This window comes from Pteropus medius, unplaced genomic scaffold (genome assembly GCF_902729225.1).
Source record: "Pteropus medius unplaced genomic scaffold, Ma_sr-lr_union100, whole genome shotgun sequence".
NCBI lineage: Eukaryota > Metazoa > Chordata > Mammalia > Chiroptera > Pteropodidae > Pteropus > Pteropus medius.
Genome location: NW_024347791.1, coordinates 31,039,951 through 31,067,514, shown reverse-complemented (window position 1 = coordinate 31,067,514; position 27,564 = coordinate 31,039,951). Strand labels below are relative to the sequence as shown.

Below are 27,564 nucleotides of genomic sequence, written 5' to 3'. Positions count from 1 at the left end.
TCCTATTCATCTCAAAATGCTTTCAGATATTGTAAAAGGTAGGAATTTACAGAACAAAAGTCCTTAGAGTTATTTGCATTGTTTCTCTGTGACTTTTGAGATGTAGGTATCCTACTTGGTCTTTCTAGTAATTTTTACAAGGTAATTTTTATCAGGAGGGGGAAAAAAAAGACTATTTTAAAAACTAAGCCTATGAAAAAATTTAAAAGTCTCTTCCACAAATATTAGAAATATTTAACTATCTGAGCATTTAAACTTAACTTATTCCATTTATCAGAAACATAATTTGGATCCAACCGCTGTTTGTTTGATCTGTTTTATTTTTAAACTAGTGAGTTTTGCATTATTGTACCTATTTCACAACTAAAATTTTAAAACAAAAGCTATATGATCTCTGTTTTGTCTTTACGTTTATGTATGTGTGTGTGTGTATATATACATATACATATACATATATATTATATACATATACATATATATATGTGTATATATATATATATATATATATATATATATAAAATGTTTTAGGTACGTGATTGTTTTTCTACCTCCAGATGGTATTACCAAAATTAATTTTTTAAGAGCTCCATTTAAAGAGAAGCAAGCATTATATAAATCAAGAAATATAGAAACTAACTCAAATGTCTTTCAAGTTTATATGATCTAGGATAATCTTTGTTAAATAAAAGCTAGTTTATCAATTTAATACAGGCATATATTTAGAATTATGAACATTAAATATAATACTTTTTATTCTGTCTAGGTTTACTAAAAGTCAAGTAAACTTATATTGTCTCTGTTTCAGAACTGGTCAACAAGAAAGATAAATTAGGATGATGATTAGCTGTTTAATGTATCATAAAATTTTTGTGAATAGTCTAAGCACAATTGTTACAAAAATTAAATAGATGTAAGTAATGTAAAGTTCATAAACTTTTCAACCATAATTATTCTTACGGTATGTCTACTTAAAAATAGTTTTCAAAATCTTTTTGGTAACTTAAAACCATAAAGGTATACTGAGATAAGTTAAATGATGGTTGTTCATTGGCTATCTAGATCATTTCCAAATAAGATAAAATACTGAAAAATTAATTATTGAATACAAGTTTATATACTTGTAGATTCTTATTGCAAAGAAACTAAAAATTTCTTGGTCTATCAGTAAAGATGTCCATGATACATTGAATAAAATACTACAAGGAAGAATATATCTCTAGAAATTATGTAATATATTTATAACTTTGCCAATCCTAAGAATTGATTACTTTTTAATTTTCACTAGGAATAAAGGTTTCTAAGAATTAAGAATTCTAATCAATATGTGAAATTAAAGCTACTTAGAAAAGAGTGTGTATAGAAAGTAGGTAAGAAAACTAAAATGACAAGTTGTTGCAGAATGAGAAAAAGGAAAAAGAAAAAAAGAAATCATAGAACAAAATCTAAGTGAATATAAAAATGGTTATAGAAGATTTATGAAAAGGAATCTTAAAAAAGGAATGTTATGTGTGGTCAAGCTTACTAATATTGGAATAAATTTAAGTTTTTTAAGTATTAATTTTAACATCAAAAGTACATAAGTATAAAGTTTAAATTACAATTTAATTTTCTCTCTGTTAAAATGTCAAAGTTTGCTTGGACTATTGTGAAAGTTTTTTTGTAATCAAAGATTCTGTGTCTTATCAAAATAATATTTTGTGTCTTATGTTGTCTTTATCAAGTCATTGATTACTTTTAAAAATCCAGTCTCCTCAATAGTCAAAGCTGTTTTATTCACAACTATGTAACCTCTGCATTTGCCTTTAAGATCTCTGTTATCGCTTTGGTTAAATATATATTTAAGTATTATTTCATAATGACCTGTGATCCTATTTAGTCAAATATTCAAACCTTTTTTTATGTTTTGACAACTTTCCAATATCAAATTCTAAATGTAGTCTTTTTGACCTCAAAGCAAATTTCAGTTTGCCAGAGGGCCCCTGAGAAATCTCAAACGATTTGTCTCTCACTTTGTAAAAATAGATGTTAGACTAATTAGGTTTATTTGATTAGATAAACATGCTTTCTACAAATAAATGATAATAAACTATCTAGAATTATATTTGTATGAATTATATATGTTATTTATATGTAGAATTATATATGTTATTTATATATCTAGAATATGTAATTAATATATCTAGAATACGTTCTAGATATTGTATGAAATTCCTAAAAAATTGATATGCTTTAGTATAAGGTTATCAGTAATAACTTCAGTTATTACCTTAAAAAGCTATAAGTCACAGAAATAACCAAATTTCCTTGTCAACTTCATTATAATGAATCTTCATTGGATCTTTAACCATGGATATTTTAAAGTCTTATATCATTTACAAAACCTACTGTTTTGCTCAAATGCTTTTACAAAAATGAGATTAATAAAAAGAACCTTGCAAAGCACACTTGACCACTGACACTGCTGTCAAATTATAAAATGTTAAACATGGTTGTGTATTTTACACATGAAGAAGACTCCATCTCATATCTGTTCCTGTATAAATATCAGAGACTTCAAACTCCAATTGACTAGGAAGAAAAGTAGCTGACATTGTGGTAGACTGCTTCCTCATAAGACATCAGACTGATATATATATATTTTTTTTTATTTTTCTTATTTCTCCTTTCTAGTATGGCCGTTATAATACTAATTATTATGCAATAAAAATCTTTATGATTCTTTTATTCACCTTTTGTCTTGGTTTGGCCTGGAAAGATAATGCTATTATTTACATATCTCAGGCCATTATAAAGGGGAGGTAATCTAACCTCCAAACGACTGTTGATTTTGCCTTGATGGTAGTGATTCTGTAGCATCACAAACTTCTCCCTGATTTTCAATGCCTCATTTTCTCTGGAAAAGACTCAGCTCCGTCTCTATCAGGTTAAACTCCCTGTCTCTGGTTAACAACCCCAAACCCAGGTAAACTTGCATTCAGACTCTGTACAAAGAAAGGGACACAAGGCAAGAGTAACCAGAATAAAACCATCTATGCAGTCTATAGACCCAGAAATTTTACTGTCCTCCACAGTTGTCACCTTTTCAGTCCCAAGCCATTGAGTCAAATAGGAATTACCAGGAGGCACTCATAATTCAGAATTTTCTTCATTTGGCAGATCCCTACACCCTGGCTAGGAGTAAGTGCAAATGAGTCTATGACCAAAAACCTTAACTTTTGAAGATAATTGCAGAATCTACTGCTTATGCGATAGATGCTCTAAATTCATAGACTCTTCTGGTCAAAGTTCTTTTTAATATTATGATAGCTCTTGATTATATTGTAATGGAGTGAGGAGGTTTTTGTGCTATGCCAACACCACTTGCTGCACTTGGATTGATACTACTCAGGAAGTTAAGACTCAGCTACATATTACTGAACAGACAGCTAACTTAAGTGACTCCTTCAATGAGGTCTTTCTTTGACTTATTTGATTTTGATTGTTTTGGGTCTTGGGAAGCACAGCTCCAGATATTGCACTCTAGATATTGGATATTATCCTGCTTGTAATAATCATAGCTTCTTTGGTGTACTGTGTTCCCACAAAATCTTTAAATGCATGTTTGCAGCCACTAACCATCTAGCAAATGATCTCCCTACAAATAGAACATCAGAAAAAGAAAATAAGAGAATGACCAATTTAAAGAATGTGAACCCAATGTAGCAAACTGTGAATACCACCTAGAGATTCAACAACAGCAACAACAACAACAACAACGAAGCTGCGAGAATTCCAGAGAAGTAACTGTGAGTAGAACTAGTGCCTTAAATTTTTGATTAAGTCTCTCAGTCTGAGAGTCTGATTAAATGGGGAAATTGTTGAAAAAACAAGACAACAGGTCTAAATTGAAGTCACTTATGCTAAGCTTCATGTCATCAAACTGAGACTTAACATTTCAGCTCTCCCAGAAATGGAATCTTAAAACAGTCAACAGGGATTGACTGATCATTGCTAATTAGATCATCTTCCTGATAGATGGCTGCTATCCTCTAAAGGAAAATGACCTTGCAATAACAAATCCACTTTTTACCTAGGATAACTTCCTTGTTCTCTCTTCCTTCTGCCTAGAAAAGTCTTTCATTTTAAACATTTCTTCAGAGCTCTTTTCTATCTGCTAGATTGAATTCTGTCTGATTCAAATTGACTTTTGTTCAAATAAACTCTCAAAAAATTGAATATGCCTCAGTTTATCTTTTAACACCATTAAAGGTCATTTCTAGAAGTAAGCAGAGCCATGACATTTAGCATTGCATGAGTTTTAGGAGAATGGTGTTTGAGTTTTGGCTGTAGGCATATGGAGAAAACATTTCACTCTAAAATTAGAGTTATTTGATCATATGAGGTCAAAGCAACGCAAGTTTTACCTCAATGAGGTAAAACTTCTTTCATAGAAGGCGACTGAGGCTTAAGTGCAATGAATAAACAATGTGGAACATTTTAATAATTGTAAAAAATGGTGGCAAGGTAACTACCTTGGATCACCTCTTTCATACTGAATTAACCCAAATAAAGATTTCTACTCAAGTTGTTTTATTTATATTTGGGCTTCCAGAAGAAACCCTATTGTTTCCATGAATTTTCTTTGCTCACATTGGGTCCAACTGAAGTTCCTTCTGTTCCAGAAATAATCACTTTGACATAATTGATTCTCATAATCACTCTTCTAAATAATTTAAATGCTTGTACATATTTCTGCATATCTGAACACCTTAATAGTTTTACCGCTCCTGAACAGTCCCGATAATCATAGCTTTAAGAAAATTAATTTTCCAAAACTCCTTACTTGGTGTCGACCCCAGTTGAGTGCACCAGAGCCCCTCTATCCCAATCAATGGATTGGCATAAATGGCCTTGTTATTGTGCCTCTATGACTGATTTTTCTTATAGATATTGGTATACATTATTTGAGTTCATCTTTATAGCTCTCTCCAGATAAAAGGCAGCTCTACATTTTGCTTTTGTGTGATCTTACATATTTCACTCATCTAAGTGAATGTTCTGTGACCATTCAGGACTCAAGAATAGACTTTGTCCCCTAATGAACAGGATGGAATTGGAACACATCTTTTTGAAATCACTGATTGAGATTAATTTGACAAATAGCCATTAGACCAGCCAACAGCTTGCTCGGTTACTCTTATTTGCATTAATTAATTTAGCAAAAGACCCTGATCTATTAAGTTAAATGCCTCAATCGTTCATCAGTTCAGATAGTGAGATGTCCCAGTCTATAGCCAGATTATCAATCTATGAAAGTTGAACATTTGGGTAACTCATTTAACTGAGCAAAGTCTAAAGCCTCTAATATTTTAAGTTATTGAAGGCCATGACTGAGCTACACTCTTCCACTTGTCAAATATCACAAACTTATAAGTAGACATTTGTTTCCATGAACTGAGTTCTAAATAAATGTATTTTCCTGGCAGCTCATTCCTGACTAGGTATTTATTCAAGAAATCTTTATTCTATTATTATATCATATATGCTTTGGTTGTGCACAGAAATTATATTGTTTTGACAGCTCTATTATTTTTACTGGTTGGCTTGTAGCAATTTATCTTACAGTACATAGAAATTTATTTTTTTAATTGGCTCTGCCTCTTTTTATGAATGTGTTTATGAGACATTATAGCAGTTCAACATTTTAATGTTTCAATGTTTTCCACCAATTTGGTAATCTTGTAAACAGCAATGATTCTGAAAGACCTCTAAGCAGTTTTAAAAACAGGATTAAAAAGAAAAATTTAGTTTCATCTTTAATGCTTTCCTGACAATGCCACCCTGGTATCGGCCTTGACTATATGCAAAAGATGAAGTAATATTTTAATGCTTATATCAACTAAATATAAAAAAATTCTGATCAGAAATAAGACATTTTAAATTCTTTTAAATTTTATTAGAAACTGACAAAAGAGTTGCTATTAAAGAAGCAGAATATTAGTTTTCTATTGCTGATATTACTATAAGAGCCTACACAGCTAATAGCTCAACACATCAAAGACCAAAGTTCTGACATTCCAATATTTAACTTTTATTTTGAAGTGCTTAACTCTGAAAACTGGAAATTAACTAGCTTTTGACCATTAAACCAAAATTTAAAAGTTAAATAACTTCACAGGTAGAACTGTTTTTAGGCTCATTAGTTTTATTGATCTTAACACTTATACATAGCTTATTCAGTTAAAAGATTTTTTTTTCACAATCTAAACCCATGTAATAAGGATATCTGAAATGTATTGCAATTTTAAAATAGGTAATTCAAGCATTTATTGACTACAATTTTTTTCACAATAGCTGAAAATAAACCAAATAGGTACTGTAAGTAAAATTTCAATACAATTTAGTAATACATAAAATTACATCCAGAAAGCTAACTACTTGTAACACAGGCAAATGCAACTTATTTTATATATATATATATATATATATATATATATATATATATATATATATATACACACACACACACACATATATACACACACACACACATATTATATATTAGACATATATATGTGTATATATATATATTTACTTATTCAAAAAATATTTAATAAGCACTTTCTAAGTGTAAAATACTGTGCTAAGAGTTTTAGGAGATTCAAAGATGAATCTAATATCCTCAGTATGGATTTTCATTAAGTCTATTTATGTGTACATTAAAAATGCAATATAGACCTAAAAAGGGCATAGATGATAGAGGATAGAGGCTTTGTTCATCCCTCTTGCAACCACATTAAAGTTGGGATGGAAACAAAGAGCAAATAGCAAGCAAAGTCGCCTGAAATCTAGATGAACAGAAGTACTACAACCAGGGAGATAAATAATCTACCTGCAAGGATAGAAGGTAGAAAGGTGCGAAGACATGAGGCTGCCCATCCTGAGCAGCTAAGTGGGACAGAGGCTATAGCAGCTGCAGATACCTCTTAAAGGGTCTGTGTCTGCAACCAGATTTTCATGGTGACAGACTTGCTTGCTCTGAGAACCAGCAGCAGGTCAGCTGCTTGGGGGCACCAGGTACTTACAGGGGGACACTGAGTTGTTGGAGTGAGGTCCAGAGGTGAGGCTTTCTACTGAGTAGAAGTGCTGGTAGTATCCATTGTTCCTCTGTTGAGCCTTCTCCCCTCCCAGTGTGCTGACACAGCATTGCCATAGCTGAGATGTCATTGAACTGGATAACAGAGGTCATTCTGCCCAAAGAGTTCCCTGAAACTCCACCTTCCCCAACTCGCAGCCCCAACCAAGCCACATCCAGTTGTGTCCTCGGTGACTCTGGTGCTCCTTACTAAACCAGCCCCAAGACCCACACTGATAGCAGCTGGCCTTGGTTTCTGGTGTCCTGAGATAACTATAAGCACAGTTTCTGTGGATTGCTTTCTGAATTTAACAGATAACCCCAGAAGGGCACAGGCTGGGGATAAACTTGGCCTGCAGCTGAACCCCTGTCAGGACTGTGCCACTGGACACCTACTATACAAAACCACATAACGAGACTGGAAGATTAGGAGCTTTGCTTAGAATGTAGAAACAGACACAGAAAGGCAGCCAAAATAGGAAGACAAAGAAGCAGAAACCATTTGCGAGAACACAACATAGATCCAGAAATAATTGAGTCAAGCAATCTCACAGATGCAGAGTTCAAAACACTAGTTATAATGATGCGCAATGAACTTAGGGGAAGTGTAGATGAACTCAGTGAGAACTTTAACAAAGAGAAGGTAAAAAAAAAAAAACAAGAGTGGAATTGGAAATTATAAAAGGGAACCAGTCAGAAATGAAGAACACATCTGAGATGAAGAATATATTAGAGGGGATCAATAGAATGGATAAAGAAGAGGATTGAATCACCAATATAGAAGATTGGGATGCCAAGGACATCCAGTCATAACAGCAAGAAAAAAGAAGCCAAGACTATAATAATTTAAAGAGCCTATGAGACAAAATTAAATGTAAAAAACATCCAGGTCATAGAGATACTTGAAGGGGAATGAGAAGTCGAAGAGAATTTGAAGAAATAATGATGGAAAACTTCCCTAATCTAGTAAAGGAAATAGACATACAACCCCAGGAAGCTCAGAGAGTCCCAAAAATGGTAAACCCAAAGAGGCTCACGCCATGATACATTATAATTAAAATGTCAAAGGTTAAATACAAAAAAAAAGAATATTAAAAGAAAGAGAAAAAGTTACCTACAAGGGAACACCTATAAGACTGGCAGCTGATTTCTCAAAAGAAACTACACAGGGCAGAAAGGATTAGCAGGAAATATTCAAAGTGATGAAAAGCAGGGACCTACAACCAAGAATTCTTTATCCAGCAAAGCTATTATTTAGAGTCGATGAACAGATAAAGAGCTTCCCAGACAAAAATAAGCTAAAGGAATTCATTAACATCAAGCCAGTATTATAGAAAATGTTGGAAGGACTTCTTTAAGAAGAAAAAACATGTATCAAAAACAAGAATAAAGAATGGTAATAACTACTTTCCTATAAATACGTGACTCAAATGGAAAAGAATTAAGTGCTCCAATCAAAAGATTGGGTGACTGAATGGATAAGAAAACAAGACCTCTTCATATTCTGCCTATAAGAGACTCACTTCAGGTTAAAAGACACGCACAGACTAAAAGAAAGGGGATGGAAAAAGACACTGTCTTGATAGACCTAGAGGATATTGCGCTCGATGAAGTTAGACAGAAAAAGACAAATATCACATGATTTCATGTACATGTGGAATATAAAGAACATACAAACAAGAACAAAAATGGAAACGAATTCGTAAATACAGAGAATATTTTGAGGGCTACTAAATAGGAGGGAGTTGGGGGGATGGTGAAAAAGGGCAAAGAGATTAAGAAGTACAAATGGATAGTTACAAAATAGACATGGACATGTAGAGTATAGCATAGGGAAAATAGTAAATAATGTAATAAATATGTAAGGGGAAAGAGGAGTACTAGATTTAGTGGGGTGATCACTTTTTGAGTTATATAGATCTCTAATCACTGTGCTGTACAACTGAAATTAATATATTATTTTATGCCAACTATGTAAAAAAGTGACATTAAACAAGTAAAATTTTTAAAAAATGTTTTTTCTATTATAAAGTAGAAAAAAATGTCACTTCCTGATTGTGTCAATAAAATACCTGCAAATTTATTGAAAAGAGAGAATATATAGAAAGTAGGTTTAGTGATTACATAGACGGAATTATGGTAAAGGCAATCTAGGAGGAAGAAACAGCCTGAATTAATTCTATCTTACCTTTAACCCAATGTACTTATGGCCGTCGTCTAACATTTTCAACCATGTTACCACAAAGTATCGAAAGGAGAAAAGGTACCAATGTATGTGGCAGTATGAGGTACAAAAGGACTCTCCTAGCTGTACATGAGAATCACCTGTCTTGGGCTCTTTCTCAGTCCCATAAAATCAGACTCTTTGATGATGAGACCTGGCTTAGGCATCATTTTAAAACTTGCCTGGGTGATCCAATATGCAATCAATACCAAGAAACACCAAGTACATTTATTGTATCAGAAAACACCTACTGGCCATGAAATGAAGTAATTGCAGGTCTTAAACATCCTTGGGACATTCCTCCAACTGAGTCTTGTTTGGCCCACAATAATAATTCTTGTCTTTGGAGAGTTAAATTATGCTCTTAAATTACCTCCATAATAGCCTTTATTTACATCCTTGATTCTGCCATAGTTCTTAAAAAATGCTAGGATATTTTGGCATCTAAATTCCTTAAGGGTTTCATCTCCAGTCACTTTTCCTGTGCTTGATATCATGGTCACCCCTTTGAACTCAATCATCATCACTTGTTCTACCTTTGGAGCCATGAATGCAATAATTCTGATCTTTGGTGGAAACTTTCTGGCTTTTCCACTCATTTTCCCAAGGTCCACTGCAGTAATTCTTGGCTTTATTATTTTATATATTCCAATGATACTTATTGTTTTTACCTACCCATCATCTCATTACTATCTTTATTTCTCTTCTTGTTCAGCTAAGATACCATAGTAAATTATTATGGTTACTATCTTACAAACATCTACAGCTTCTTTGCACCTTCTTTCCTTCTTATCACAAAATAACAAATAAATAAACAAACAAACAAATAAATAAATAACTTTCGATTAAGCCAATGACCTGTCTCCTTCATGATTATACCTCAAAAAAATTAACACCACTAGAGAAGATTCAATGTCGGTATCATAATTTAAGATCTCTAACCTTATCTAGGCTTTCAGCATTGCCCAGTTTTATTTTGTTTCGTTTCGTTTCGATTTGGTAATATTTTTCTCCTAATATCTGTAACATGTATTCTATGATATTGTGTTTAAAATTTCCCGTCTCCCTGTCTACTTTAGCGAGATATCTTGCCTCATATTTCATAAGTAATTTGTGCACGGGCCTCTATCCCTTCTTCTCATTGTCAGTTGTCACTCCATCTGTACTGGATGTTTTCATTAGCTTAAATAGGGTGACCCCAATTCCCCTCTATTTTAATTATTTTTTTAATGTTAAGCTCTTCAGATATTTATCTTCTATTCCTTCAATTTCGTTCTCTCCTAAACCCAATTCATTAAAGTTTTCACCAATTACCTTCACTTTGTTAAATTCAAGGATTAGTTCTACGTCAGCACTTTACTTCACCTATCTGCAGTGCTTGATGTGGTAGGTCACTTCTTTCTTAAAACACTGCTTCATTTGGTTTCAAGGGAACTACACTGAGTTGATTTCTTCCATTTTTGAAATCACTACTCCTTCTCAATCTCCTTTGCTGGTTGGTGCTCATTTTCCTGACCTCAAAACCTTGAAGTGCCCTACTTCTTAGTCCTTAGAACTTTATTCTTTGTATCTGCTCTCACTTTCTCAATGAACTTATTCAATCTTATGACTCTAAGTGTCATCTAAATGCTGCACTATAAAATTACTATGTTCAACCTAGAACTCTTCTCTAAACTATGGATTAGTATTTAAAACTGTTCATTCCTATCTTTACCTAAATAACTAATAGATATTTTAAATTTAATGGAAAATACACAATCCTTGCATTTCCTCTCCATCTAAAACCCCAAATCATTCATCTCAATAATAAAATATCCATCCTTTGATTGTTCAGTCTAAAAATCTGAGACATCTCGACTCCTATTTTTTTTTACAACTTACATTCGATTAGTTGGTAAAATCCTATAGTCTTCGCCTTCAAACATTATCCAGAATATCATTACATATACTCTCAAAATATATCTAGAATCATATTTATCATTACTTAATTTAGATCAAGCTTACATTATTTTAATTATTTAAATTCATTAGTACTTCTAATCCAAAACCCCTTCTACTTTTTTTCTTAAGTGGTTTTTTGATTTCATTCTTGCTTATTTCAGTCTATTTGCAATACAGCAGCAAGATGACTTCTATTAAGTATAATTAAAATCTTATTGTTGTTATTTTCAAAAACTAATATCTTTCTGCATCAGAGTGAAAGCTACTCTCTGTTCTGGAAACACAGAGGCTTCTTATCTCTTTATTGAAAACCAAGGACATTTTCATATTAGGTACTTTATATTTTCTTTTCCTTCAGTTCAGAATGTCCATTTCCCGGATATCTGCATTAGTCTTTACATCATTCAGATTTTGCCTTCTCTCTGAGACTTCTTCTGATTGCCTTATATTAAAGTGCAACATCTCTATAATTCTCCATTCCCATTCCCAGCTTTAGTTCTCCCCATAGCTCTTATCATCCTAAATACTATTCATTCATTCATTCTTTCTTTCTTTCTTTATTTATTTATTTAGATTTTTGGAGTAGGGTTTGTCTCTCCACTTCCTAATATAATATAAGGTCTATAGTTGAAGATAATTCTTTCTAATCTATTAATTTTGTGTATTTCTATATCCCTAGTATTTAATATGATACATGGTACATAGTAGACATTTAATAAAAAGTGTTAAAGAAATATACAAATAAAAGTCATCAAACAAAAAAATTCATCATATTACCTTCCTGTCTTCAAATCTGGAAATGTATTTTCTTCTAACTCATTTACTTTTCTTCCCTAATCTTACAATATAGGAGCTACCTCATCTTTTGTCAAAAGACATGCCTCCATGTGCACTTCGAATCTCACTGCTCTGTCATTCCAAGGACTTTATTTCATTGTTACCCTCATTGTATATCTTCTGTCAACATTATGTTCAGGATTCCAATATTCTCTACTTTATCTCATATTTTAATAACATTTTCTTGACCTCATATGTCCTTCCAGTTACTGTCCTAGTTCTTCATGCCCCTTAACTGACAACTTCCTTGAAAAGGCTGATTCTACATTCATTTTAATTTCTCATTCTCATTCATTTTTCAAGAATTTTTATTCTTAATTCTATCCCTCAAATTTTTACTATATCCTTTCCAGCTGAAGTAACCACTAAACCCCAGCAGACAATTTTCAGCAACAATAATAGTAACTTTAACTTTCATCAAAGTCTTATATCACATACTCAGTCTCTTCTGCATATTAAGGTTATTGGGAATACAACAATTAATGAAATATATTCTTTTTGGTCCTGCCAATGACCTTGTGAGATGGGCACTATGGTTGTCACTGTTTACCAAGGGAAACTATAGAATAAAGAGGTTAAATAAACTACTTTATATCAAACCTGGATTCAGTTAGTTTGAAACCCCAAATTTGTACCCATGTTGTTTCACTCCAGACCACTGTTAAAAAGTACACTCTACAACTTCTTCTTATTTATTGATGCATTTCATTTATGGGAACTTTTCAGCGTACTTCACTGATTTTTTTTTTAGCACTATCTGACCTATAAATGTTGGAGTTCTTTGAAAATTAGTCCCGGACTCCCTTCTCACTATCTCTACGTCATACTAGGTGAGATTAACTTACAAGTCTTACAAGGTGACTTATAATAAAATTAGTCTGCCATCTTCTCAAGGTAAATTTCCTGCCCAAACCTCTCTACTCAACTAATTTGACATCTTCATTTCACTTTTTCATAGATTCTTTAATATATGTTCGAAATTTAACTCATGACCCCTGACTGCTATTTAAACCTGTTTTACCTCCATTGTTCTCCATCTCAGTCACTGGCACCTCCATCCACCCAAATTGCCCAGCCAGAAAATTGGGAAATGTCCTTCTCCTTCATGTCTCTCATGCAATCTATTAATAAATCCTCTCAGTTCTAATCTAAAAACATTTTGAATCCTTTCCTTCTCTCTATCTTCACTGTTAAAATTGTAACCATTGACTCTTTTAAGTACAAATAACTTTTTATATATTTTTCTTGCTTTTAAAAATTCTTATTAGGCTTAAAATTCTTTTAAAATCGGTCCCTGCCTACCTCTCTAAACTCACCTAGCCCTATTCTCTTCACTCACTATAATTCAAGTATACTGACTTTATCACAGTTTTACAAATATTTCATAAGTCTATGAAATAACATACTGAAACTGTTACTCCTTATTTATTTGAGTAACTACTCCTCTTCATAGAGCCAGAGTCCACGGAATTCTTTGAGAGAAAAATTAGCCGTGAATAATGATGAGGAATAACTGGATAAGCAATTTCATGGAGGCAGACCAAAAAAAAGCCTTAAGAGCTTGTTTTATCTAGAAATAAAACTACCTGTTATTAGCAGTCAAATACATAACAAATGTAGACTATATATAAAGTATAAGTACACTCAATTTTAATTAAATATTAGCCATGATTTTGTGAGCTTCTGAATCAAATAATAATCGATATTACATACATTCAATTTGTTAAGTAATATTCCTATGCTTACATTTATCAATTTAATCACTCTATAAAAGTAAAAAGAAAAGGTACTATCTCTGTGTAACTTCTAATTTGATGAATGCTCACTTAAAATGTGGGCACATGAGGAAAATATACATAAAAGTATTGTAATTCAGTGATTTAATAGTTTTTAAATGTAATATATTGGTAATGTAATTGCATATAGAATGTGTTTTAATTTTAAAAATTTGTAAAGATTTTAGTGTTAAGAGAGAAGAGTGAAAGATGATGTTTTGATGTTAATATAGGAATAAATAATTCATTAAAAATAATAGTCATATCCTTAATAGTTGGGATATATATTGGAAGGCATGGAAGAGAAGCACCTTATTATAAAAATCATAAGCCAATTTCAAGAAAATAAAAATTAATTAGTTTTTCAGAAGTGGTCAGCATATGTCTATTATATAAATTCTTCTGGTGTATTATCCTGTGAGCTGTACAGAATAAAAATACACTAAAATACTTTATTATTCATGTCCTTATGACAATGTAGATTGGGATTAATGATTTTATTGTAAAAAGTAATTTTTAAAGATGTTTTTAGAAAAAGAAACATTATTTACTGGAAAATGTTTAAATGATAGGTTTTTACTAATAAAAATACATTCTAAATAATAGAGCAAATATTATCAAGAAAATTGCTGAAGTTCAGAGTGAAAACTAATAGGTACATAGAAAATATAAATGAAGAAGCCACCAAAGTGGTAATGCATCTTTGCCCTCTCTCACCCCATTTGTATCGAGAATAGAACTGAAGGATAGAAAAGTATAATTTTAAACTGACAAGCTTATCAGACATTCATGTAGGATTACTGAATTTAAAATGTTAAGACAAATCAGACTTTAAAATAGGTCAACAAATAATCCTAAGCCAAAATGATTTCTAACAATAAATTAAAGTTGAATATGATATCATCTATAAGTAATGATAAAGACAATTTTACCAAAAGCATGTTTTAGAAATAAAAATGCGAGGAGAAAAAAAAGACCCTAGGTTTATTTTTAATAGAAATTTAAAAAGGGCTTACAAAAAAGAAATAAAATAAAGTACAAAATATAAAATAAAATAGGAATCTTTGTTGTTTTTAAAATGTACATTTTTTAAACAAAAATAAAAAATAATAATAATAAAAAAATATAAAAATACTTATGTTTTAGACAAAGAAGGTAAAGGAAGCTTTTACTAAGATTTGGAGTTATTGTTTCTAACTACTAGTCAAATACTTATAAATTTGTTCTCTCATTTATCCATTCAATATTTACTTATTGAGCACTATTTAGTCACATATATTACTAGGTAATAAGGTCATAGAGGTGGAAAACATACCTTCAAGAACTCAGCTTTGTATAATAGAGCCCAAGATGAGGCAAAAGAAATATTTTTTTAAATAATGTAATAGATATTTTAAAAAATAGAACCACTCCAATACTTGCATAGAAGATGACTTTTGGAATTCAAAAGTTTGGTAACTGTCTTTAAAATTAAATTAAAAGGTCCTCTTGCTGACAATATAATTGGTAAATATTAAAGGCATAAAAACTATTTAATTATCAATGACTTTTTTGCTGGATTTCAATAGAGGGTAAAAATTAAAATCATTAGAGCATTATATTATCATTGATATGTAAAAACTACTCAAAATTTAGCAGCTTAAAATAGCAAACCTTTACTATCTCATATTCTGAAGGGTCAGGAATTCCTCAAAATTCTCATTCCCTATATAGCTCATACTCTAGAATACCATCTAAGTCAAGTTCAGGAGTGAATGAGTCTTCTCAGATGTAATTTAAAAATTACCACTTCTTATAAAGAGTCCCTTTCAATCTGTATAACTGTGAAATAAAAAGATGAGTTAGATGACTCCAAGTACCCAATGTGCATTGGTAGGATAGGCATAGGTAACAGCTATAGACATCGAATGAGAGTCACAAAAAAAAGTCACTGAGCTATAGCAGTTTTTAAATCCAGCCAGACAAATGCTGGACATTCCTTGATTAGATCTCAAGGCCTAGAAATAATTCTGCATGGCTTTTATCTCCCCTCTGTTGGTTTCACCCTCTAAATAAACACCTTATTTTCAGGAAAGTTAGCACAAGTTGGGAAAAAAATCATTTTCTAAGCTGTTTCCTTTCTTTTCTTTTCTTTTCTTTTTTTTTGCCAATAGAGTTTTAAGATTGTCTGCCTTATTTCATTTTGTACTGTCTTTATTCCTTTCAATTCAAGTTGGCAGTGTTTCCTTCAATATAATTTTTCAAAAACTATGAGCTTCCTGTGAATATCATTAGAGTTTACCACCATTAGAGAAAAGCTACACCCACAAATCACTTAAAAATAAGCATTTATCTTTTTATAGGCCATATTCTTTGAGTGAGAAAATCTGTAAGTAAAAAATTCAACTTCATTTTTAGGCCAAATTTTCTGGCAGTGCTCAGAATTTAAACTTTGCTCAGGAGCCATTTATTAATTTTAGCATCTTTGCCTTCTAGAAATTTTGAATTTTGAAACAATAAAGTTATTTCTTCTTTTTAACAATCTCTCTCTTAATTTATCTCTTTCCTCTTACATTTTATTATAAACAGCAAGAATAAATTAGGCTGTACCTTCAACACTTTGCTTATAAATATCCTTAGCTAGGTCAACAAATTCTTTTAACATTTTCCACATTACTGTAGACAAAAGATGTACTAAGTTCTCTGCACTACAAAACAAGGATGCTCCTTCCTACAGTTTCTAATGTCATGTTACTTACTTTTTAGCTTTTACCAGCAGTATGCTTGAAGTCCATATTTCTACAAAACATGAATCCAATACAATTTAGGAATTTTCTAACTCCTTTCTCAAAATTCTTATAGCATTTACTCACTGACTAGATCCAAACTTATGCCTACTTTTTTTTTTTTTGTATTTGTTAAGGCAGCTTTCCACTTTCAGACACAAAAATAATTATTATTTGTCTATTCCTGTATAAGAAGTACACCGAAACATAATGGCTTAAAACACAACTCTTTTTTTTTTTTTTTAAATCTCACAGTTTCCATGGGTGAGAAACCAGGATATGGCCTAGTTTAGTAACTCTTTCATTAAATTGAAATTGATTCTCACAAAACTATAATCAAGGTATTGGATTAGGCAACATTCATCTCAAGTCCCAACTGGAGAAGGTTTCACTTCCAAGCTTACTTGTGTAGCAGGTAGTAGGCTTTTGATATTTGTGCTATTTGGCCATAAACTTTATTTCCTTGCCACAAGGTCCTCTCTATAGGGCAGCTGACAACATAACAGCTGACTGATCTCAAAGCAAATGGGGAAGAAAACAACAGATCAAGAAAGAACACCTAAAATAGAAGTCACAGTCTGAGAAGTGGCATCCCATCATATCTGCCATACTCTTCATTAAAAGCAATTCTGTAGTTTTGTCTCATATTCAAGGTGAGAGGATTATACAACAGTGTGGATGACTGAATGTAAAGGTCTTTGGAGATCATTTTTAGGGGCAGCCTACAGGAGACATAGAAGGAAATTGGGAATTGGTTTAATCCTATTTTCTAGAAAATAAGAGAATCTGGACAAACATCTAAAATACCAGTAGATTTGTGGGGTAGGAATAATAATAACCTCTCAAAAATGTCCACATCCTAATTCACAGAACCTGAAACTGTTACATTATATGCCAAATGGGAATTAAGATTGCAGATGAAATTATGTTCGCCAATCAATTAAAGGTAAAATAAAGAGACTATCTTGGTTTATCTAAACAGACTCACTATAATCACAAGGTTAGGATCCTAAAAATGAAAGAAAGAGGTCGAAGAGGAGAGTCTGAGAAAAGGATGCAACAATGGAATAGGGTCAGAGAGATGCTATGTTCTAGAGGTAGCAAAGGGACCACCCAACACGAATCGTGGATAGCTTCTCTAGACTGGAAAAGGCAAAGAAATGAGTTTTCCTGCAGAGCCTCCCTCCATAAAAGAAAGAAGCCTGGTCAACACCTTGATTTTACTCCAGTGAGTCCTGTGTTGGACTTTTAATCTGCAGAACTATAAGATACTAAATCTGTGCTGTTAAATACACATACATTAACTATATCAGCTGAAAAACATAGGCTTATAATTATATATATATATGCTGTGTCAACACTGTTTAGCATTAAAATTAGATAAAGGGTTTTTAATAAAAGTTTCAGGTTTTTTTTTTTAAGGATTTTATGTAATTGAGAGCTTTTGCCCAAACTTTAAATATTTTCTGAGTGATTTTACAGACCTGCTATCATCTTTCATCTTTACTTTCCAAAATGTATGTTTCCTATTCTAGTTCCTGTTTTAGATTATGGCAATTCTATCCATTCATGCATGTAAGTTTGAAGATAGAGAATCCTAAACTCTTTTCTTCCTATCATTCATGTTAAATTTATCAACAAACATTGTTTTGCTAAAAACATCAACAGCAACCTCACCTTCAAAAACACATATTCCATTCCACTTTTTTCCTTATAGTTCAGTTCATATCATTACTCTTCTGAACTATAATAATAAATGAATTTATTTGCTGACCTACAGTATTTTTTCCCATTGCCTCTTTCTACCTTTATTTTTATTCATTGTTCACATCATAGTCAGTTTTCTCTAAGAAAAATAAATCTGATTAAACTTTGATACTTTTAGTTTTATTGATTCTTTTAATAATCTAAGCCATTATTTAGAGCTCATGAACCAACTTGTAATAATACATTATATACGAACATACAAATTAACTGAGGAACAATTAGAGCATTTCTAACATGTTATTTTTGTCAGGTAAAAAGTAAAGACTTTCATTCATTATTGACATCATTTTGTAAAAGAAAGAAATTGTAAAACCAACCAAAATGTAGAAATAACAAGATCTCAGAATACAGACTACTCCTCAAGAGGAGACACAATGAACATTCTGAGATATGTATGGAGACAGAAAGACAAAAAATAGAAAAAAAAATGTAAAGAAGAAAGGAAAAAAGGAAAAAAAAAGGGAGGAAAGGGAGGGAGGAGGAGGGGGAAAGGAGGAAGAAATAAAAGGAGAAAGGAAGGAGAGAACGAAGGAAGAGGAAAGGGGGATAAAAGAAAGAAGGCTAAAAAGGAATGGAAGAAGGACAAAAATACCAAATTTTAAATATTTGTGTATTGAAAGGATATATCTGACTCTAAAATCACCAAAAACAATGTAAATCCTTATTAACATTTTTTTTGTTGATATGATATGTCTGTGTAATTTGGGATGATGTATTTGTGAGAAACTGATGTGAAAATAGATTGCATATCATGTAAGAAATTTCTCAAAATTCCTCTTTCCTAAAATTACAGATCTCATTCTTAGAGCCTTGCTACTGTCTGGCTTCTTATTTACTCTCTCTTCAAGTACTCTAAATGAACCCACCTTGGGATCACTATTTTGTATAGATATACCCTATTTTGAATAGATAATTTGATTTTTTGTTTTCTCATTTTTTATTTCTCTTATCAAAAAAGTATTTTTGAAAAATTCACACCAGTAGATGTTTAAGTTTAAGTGAGAGATGGTGAGATCTAGAGAATCTACATATGAATACTTTTTCTCATCGCAAATTGTTTTATTGATATACATTCGTTAATTTTAGCAGTGATATTTAAAAACTCTAATAGAGCTTATATGCCTAATTTGTCTTGCTACTATTTTGGAACTGTCAAAATCTTGGGCTGGGCATTATCTGGAGATGCATGGTTCTGATGTTTGATTCACAAATATGAAGCTGTCTGTAATTTATATAAAAGATGATTAAAAACAAGGATTTTGATCAGTGGTAGGGAGTTTTCTATCTTTTATCTCTGCTTGGAATGGAAAGGAGAGAGCGTGGAGTTAAGGTACTTCTTTTGAAACTGCTTTAGCATATTAAAAAGAGTTTTGTCACTTATGCTTATTTAAGGAGACTTACTTTCTGAGTCAAAGCCCTGGCATAGTCAACTAATCTCTGGAAGAAGATCCAAAATCCTCAGAATCTGCCATTTTTCCTTCTTCAACTATCTCCACCATAGTCGCTCTATTTTATACCACAGTCCTTGCCACAAATAAATACTGTGCTATTGATTGGTATTTGACTTTTGTATTATGTTTTTTTTTTTCCACTTGCAAAGCTTTGATGCACATCCATATTGTATAGTTATCTTAAGTGTAGCACTAACCTTACTGTAATTTCATTAAACACAAATTTTTGTAGTCTATCTCCTCCTTGAAGTGTGTGTTCCTTCTGTGTTGTGCTTTATCCTCAGTTGTAACATGAAAGAACCTTTACCATAATATTTAAAAATGCCTTTTGCAAAGTCTATGATCATGCCACTCTGAACGTGCTCGATCCCATCTGATATCAAAAGCTAAACAGGATCAGGCCTGGTTAGTACTTGGATGGGAGACCACCTAGGAATACCAGGTACTGTAGGCATTAAAATAAATAATAATAAAAAAAACCTTAAAAATAAAAATAAATATCCCTTTTGCTTTTATCTTTATTTGTATTTTCTAGCAGAACTGTGGGAAAATACATTTCTGTTGTTTTAAGCCACCATGTCTGTGATAATTTGTTACAGCAGCCACAAGAAACTAATGTACTATTAAAAGTTACAACCTTCCCCACATACACATACATCACCATTGCCATTTTCACATTTTGTGCTTCATCATAGTATTAATTACACACTAAAATACCATATATTTGATTAATTTATTGTGTCCATCCTCTTACTTTCCATCTAAAACATAATTAAGTTCTAAATAAGCTTTTTCTCTTATGGACCTTCTTTGATCAAATAATAATAAAGCCAAACATACCAAAAAACATATTATACCACCCAAGTAATTTTTGTAAAGGTAATTATTACATTGATTTGTTCTGAAATAAAAGCAAGATACTACATATTCATTATTCTTGCCTAATCTTATCAAAATTCTATCTTGAAAATAATATGGTTAATGTTAGAGAAGAAAAACAAATGAAATAAAGGTAGATTGTTCATTTGGTGAGGGAAATAAATAGTTACATAGAAGAGTAGGATCTAAAAATGATATTTTGAATCAATAAGTTAGTCAACATCACTATAAAATTTGATATTTCATGTAATGAAGAGGAAATATAAGCTCTTGCTGGTTTCAACTGGAATGCTCAACCAAAAATCCCTCTAAGTGAGACAAGAAAACAAAATATATTAGCAAGTTTGTCATTTTCCAGTAAAGACACTGCAGGTCTGAAGGAATTTTATTGATTAATAATAGGAAAATGTTCTATTTCTGTGAGCCATTTAATTAAATAATATAAAATATTTGGGTAGCAAAATAGAGACATTTAGAAGAATAATTGGCATACTGAAGTTTTATGTACCTATATGAAAACCCTAGTGTAGTTTGTGTTTATTAAGAGAAATATACGGGAAAGTATTTTTCTATTTAACCAGATAAATTCAATCTATGGGCACAATGAATAAAAAGAGAACTTAGCAATGAATATCTGGAGGATAATATCAATAGCTACAAATAACATTATAATTTCCATTTAATATTAAAATAAATATATCACTCACATAAGGGAGAAATAAAAAGGTAAAAAATATTATTTTATAATTTGTCATTCTGTTTGTCTAAAAAATAAATACAATATTCAGGATTATATTTGTAATAGTAAGTAATAATAAATAAATATGAATGTTTTAAATTAAATCTTTTTCTGTACATACACATATTTATATACAGTTAAATATATTCAAAATGCTAAACACTACTTTGTAAATTGCTTCTGTGTGCAAGGAAATAATTGTAAATATTAAGACTAATTTAAATGGTAAATAATAAATAAAGTTATCATAACCAACATGTGGCATGAATAAAATACATGATAAATAATTCGATATAATTATTTCCACAAAAATATAAAAGGTAAAAGAATCTATTTATTTGACCCTGATTTTATCTATTTATTTGACACTGATAACACAAGGATATACAATAATACTGATTTTTTTATATAAGCATTTGGAATTATTACATAGTAACAAGTTTCTGGATAAAATCATAGTTAATAAAAGAATCTATTATTAACACTGGAAATTTTGTAAACTTTAAGCAGGAGTAAGTATGAGGTATATGGGTACTTACACGCACACACACACACACACACACACACACACACACACACAACTTTCCAGTTAACATTTAGGTCACTTGAAAGGTTTTGTTATTTTCAATAAATTTCTGGCTTTATGGTTTTAAATCTAGGACAGTTGAATAGAATGTAGTATAGTATTCCCCAATATTTTAAAGAATGATAAGTGCAAATGGAATTATTGCTAAATTTAAAATTATCATATTAAAATTCAACTTTGTTTTGATATTTTAATACAAAGAAAATGTAGATTTATATTCCAAGACTCACTAAAGCCAGCAGCCTATTTTTAGACTTTCTAATTAAAACTAATACTCTAATAAAACATGTCCCCTCACAAAATAAAAGTTAATGCTACAATTTCTACAACATTAGATATTTGATTTCATGAATATGTATGACTTGTTGGAATTTTAAAATGTATATTTCAGGGCATTATTGGAACCCATACAGGAAATGATAACACAAGGATATACAATAATACTGATTTTTTTATATAAGCATTTGGAATTATTACATAGTAACAAGTTTCTGGATAAAATCATAGAGCTCTTATGAATAACAAAGTAACCCACTATTGGTTATTGAATATCTACACCAGAATTTTATAAATATAATAGACTTTGGTTAGCTCACTTTAATAAAACATGTAAATGCAATATTTTTATTAATAATATCTGTTTGTTAGCTATTGTTAGTGATCTAAAAAGGCTTGAGTAATAATTATAAAACACAAATGTGAGATGTAAGTGGAAGAGTGAGAGATGTCCTCAGATCTCTCCCCTTGAAACAACACTAAGCTGAACATCTAAAACTCAATAGAAAACACCCAACCTGCACAGCAGCACATCTGAGCATGGGATCTGTTCATAAGAGCTACCACAGGCCAGAAACATGGGAGTTGGGCAGTAGACTGGGAGAAACAAAGTAGCTGCCTCTCACAGATGGAGCTCCCTACAGGAGGAGGGAGAGGGGAGAAATTGTGGTGGGTTGCCTGAACAACCCTGCCTGAGAGAGCTGTGAGCTTCATGCAGCAGCAGTTCCCAGGGATCAGGGCAGAAAGCAGAGAAGTGGAGATGGCAGAGAAGTGGAGACAGCAGAGAAGCAACAGTTGATTATTACCAGCCTTGATTGCAGAATGTGAGGCTGAGCTGCAATCCCATCCCCCAACCCAGAGGTCCCCACCCCCAAATCCTCCAAGAGCAAACATTGTGGAGATCCAGAGGAATCTGAGGAAATACTACCAAAACTTTCATTAACACTGACAGGAACTGAGACTGGGGGTAGTGAACATGACCGAATATGTATAAGAAAAGTAAAGGCATTACTAAGGTTTTATATACAGCAAAGATCCAAAAAGGTTTAGATACCACCTACTAGAAACCAAAAGAAAGATGCCATCTTAGCAACAGGCTAAAGAAAGACCTTTATGTAATAAATCTTTCTGAAAAAAAAGAATACACTTCCATTCTTGCTCAGTCAGAGAAATAGTCCATTAAGCACCACAAATAACCAAGGTGACAAGGCAACTCAGAAAGATAGAGGAAAACCTCCAGTAAATAAGCTTAAATAAATAGAAATATGCTATTTAAGTGACAGAGAATTCAGAATTGTACTTTCGAAAAAAAAAAACACAATGAAATCCAAAATAATTCATATCAGCAATTCCAGTAATTGAAAAAAAACAACTAGATCAGCAGAAAGAGTTTTTATCAACAAGATTGAAACCCTCTAAAAGAACCATATAGAACTTCTGGAAATGAAGGACATACTGAAAGAGATGAAAAATGAAATAGCAAGCCTGGGGAATAGAGTAGACCAAATGGAAGAAAGGAACAGTGATATTGAAGACAGAAATCTAGAAATAAATCAGAAGGAAGAAGAGAGAACTCAAAGAATAATAAATAAAGAAAGAGAAATACAAGAACTAGCTGATACCATCAGGAGAGGAAACATAAGAATAATGGTCATTCTCAAAGGGGAGGAAAAGGAGCAGAAGACAAATAGTAGACGAGAATTTCCCAAATCTACGAATGAGTGGAGCTTGGAATTCAAAAAGTCAACTGAACACCCAATTATCTCAACCCAAAAAAGCTTTCTCCAAGACACATTATATTAAAATTATCAAAAATCAAAGACAAAGAAAGAATTCTCAGGGCATCCAGGAAAAGAAGACAGTACCTATAAAGGAAAACCCTTTAATCTTCAGACTTCTCAGCACAAACCTTACAAGCCAGAAAGGAGTACAATCAAATATTCAAACTATTAAATGAAAGGAACTACCAGCCAAGAATAATGTATCCAGCAAAGCTCTCCTTTAGATATCAAGGAGAAATAAAGATCTTTCCAGATATACAAAAATTGAGAGAATTCTCCACAACAAGGCCTGCACTACAAGAAATACTGAAAGGGGTCATTTTACTTAAAACAAAATGACAAAAAAGTACATAACTACGAGTAAGGCAACTAGCAAGCAGCTAGAAGCAGAAGAGTGCAAGCCTTATTAAAATAGGGCATTGTAAGCTTAAACAATAAGATTTGCTATTACAAGATAGTAATGATCATTCAGCATATATAGGAACAAACTGAGACAACAACAACAGAAAAGGGGAAGATTTAAAGATCCAAATTCTCAAAGGGGAATGGAGATAAGGCACACACAGAAAAAAATGGATATATATATATATATATATATATATATATATACATATATATATATATATAAAACTAACTTCACATATCCATAACGGTAACCCGCCATATTAAAGATTCAGAGCTGAAGCATATAAGGTAAAACAAGAATGGTCTAGAAGGAAACTCCAGAAATCCAAGAACCAAATTGGACACACACACACACACACACATACACAAAATGCACACACACCAAAAACAACAAACAAGAACAAAACAAACAAAACAAACAGAAACACAAAGACAAGGAAGAAATGGAAACACCAAGCTACCAGGAAGCAAAACACAAAATGGTTACAGGAATACTTAATTTTTCAATAATCACCCTAAATATAAATGGACTGAACTCACCAATAAAAAGGCACAGAGTTGCAGAATGGATCAAAAAGCAAAACCCAACCATATGCTGCCTCCAGGAGATACATCTCAGTTCCAAAGACAATATAGACTCAAAGTGAAAGAGTAGAAAATGACATTTCAAGCAAATGGCTTTCAGAGAAAAGTAGGAGTCCTAATATAAGACAAAACAGACTTTAAAATAAGAAAAGGTAAAGAAAGATACTGAGGGAGACTTCATAATGATAACAGGAATCATGCACCAAGAAGACATAGTACTTATTAATATCTATGCTCCCAATCAGAGAGTCTCAAAATATGTAACAGAACTAAAGGGAGAAACAGATAAAAATGCTATCATAGTAGGAGACCAAATACACCACCGTCAGATGTGAACAGATCATCCAAACAGAAAATCAATAAGTAAATAGCATCCTTAAATGACACATTAGACCAACTGAACAAATGTGATAGACATATACTGAGCCTTTCATCCCAAAACAGCTGTTTATACATTCTTTTCTAGAGCACATGGAACATTCTTAAGGATTGACCACATATTGGGATACAGAGATAGCCTCAACAAATATAAGAGGATTGAAATCATACCAACCATATTTTCTGATTATAATGCTTTCAAACTAGAAATCAACTGCAAAAAGAAAGCAAAAGAACCAAAAATACATGGAGATTAAACAACACTCTATTGAAGAATAACTGGATTGCAGAAGAAATAAAAAAGAGAGATCAAGAGATACATAGAAACAAATGAAAATGATAGTACAACATATCAAAACTTTTGGGACATGGCAAAAGTAGAAATAAGAGGAAAGTTCGTATCATTACAGGCCTATCTCCAAAAATAAGAATCAGCCAAAATAAAAAATCTAACACTTCATCTTAAAAAACTACAAAAGAAGAAAAAATGAAGCCTAAAATCAACAGAAGAGAGAAAATAATCAAAATTAGAGCACAATTAAATAAAATTGAGAACAAAAAAAAAAAAAAAAGAAAGAAAAGAAAAGAAAAAAGAAATGCAATAAAGGGCTGTTTCTTTGAGAAGCTTAATAAAATTAACAAACTACTAGCTAGACTCACTAAAGAGAAAAGAGAAAGAACATAAAAAAACAGAATCAGGAATGAAAGAGAAATTATAACAGATATCACAGAAATACGAAGGATCATACAAGAATATTAGGAAAAAATATATAACATCAAATTTAATAAGCTAGAAGAAATGGACCAGTACTTAGAAAAATACAACCTTCCTAGACTAAATCAAGAAGAACTGAAAAATCTAAATAGACCGACCAGCAGTAGTGAAATTGAAATAATTATCAAAAACCTACCAAAAAAATAAAAGTCCAAGACCAGATGGCTTCACTATTGAATTCTACCAAACATTTAATACAGAGATTTAATACTTATTCTCAAACTCTTCGAAAAAGTCGAAGAGGAGGCAATACTTCTCAATTCATTTTATGAAGCCAACATTACCCCAATACAAAATTTGGTAAAGAGAACACACACAAAAAAAACTACAGACCTATTTCTCATGAACACAGATGCAAAAATTCTGAATAAGTAAGCAGCAAATCGAATTCAACAATATATTAAAAAGATTATACACCATGATCAAGTGGGCTTTATCCTAGGGGCACGGAGTTGGTTTAACATACACAAATTAACATATTTTTTATGTGATATACCACATAAAAAATAAAGAATAAAAAGCATGTGATCATATCAATAGATGCAGAAAAAGTCTTTGACAAGATACAGCATTCATTTATGATTAAAACACAATAAAATTGGTATAGACGAAAAGCACCTCAAAATAATAAAGGCCATATATGACAAACCCTCAGCTAACACGATACTTAATGGTAAAAAACTAAAAACCTTCCCTCTAAGATCAGGAACAAGACAAGGCTTTCCACCATCACAACTATTATGTCATAAAATTTTGGAAGACCTAGTGAAAACAATCAGGCAAGAGAAAGAAATAAAGGCAACCAAATAGGATACGAAGAAGTCAAATTGTCACTTTTTGTAGGTGAAATGATTCTCTATATAGAAAATCCTAAAGTATCCGCTGAAAATTATTAGAAACAATAAACAAATGCAGTAAATTTTCAGGATATAAAATTAATGTATGAAAATCCATAATGATCCTATACACAAACAATGAATTTTCAGAAAAAGAAATTTAAAAAATGATTTATTTCGAAATTGTAACAAAAAGAATAAAATACCTAGGAATAAACCTGACAAAACATGTGAAAACCCTATATAATAAAAACTATAAGTCCGTCTTAAAAGAAATTGAAGAAGACATAAACACATGGAAAGTTATTCTATGTTCTTAGACTGAAAGAATTAACATAATTAAAATGACCTTATTACCAAAAGTGTTATATGGATTTAATGGAATCCTCATCAAAATCTCATTACAACTTTTAAAAAAATAGAACAAAACTTCATCAGATTTGTATGGAA

The 27,564-nt window shown here is 31.6% G+C and overlaps 1 pseudogene; it reads left to right on the top strand.

Annotated features, from left to right (window-relative positions):
* Positions 1–20,209: 20,209 nt before the first annotated feature.
* LOC120615224 (uncharacterized) lies at positions 20,210–20,328 on the top strand (annotated as a pseudogene).
* Positions 20,329–27,564: the final 7,236 nt, after the last annotated feature.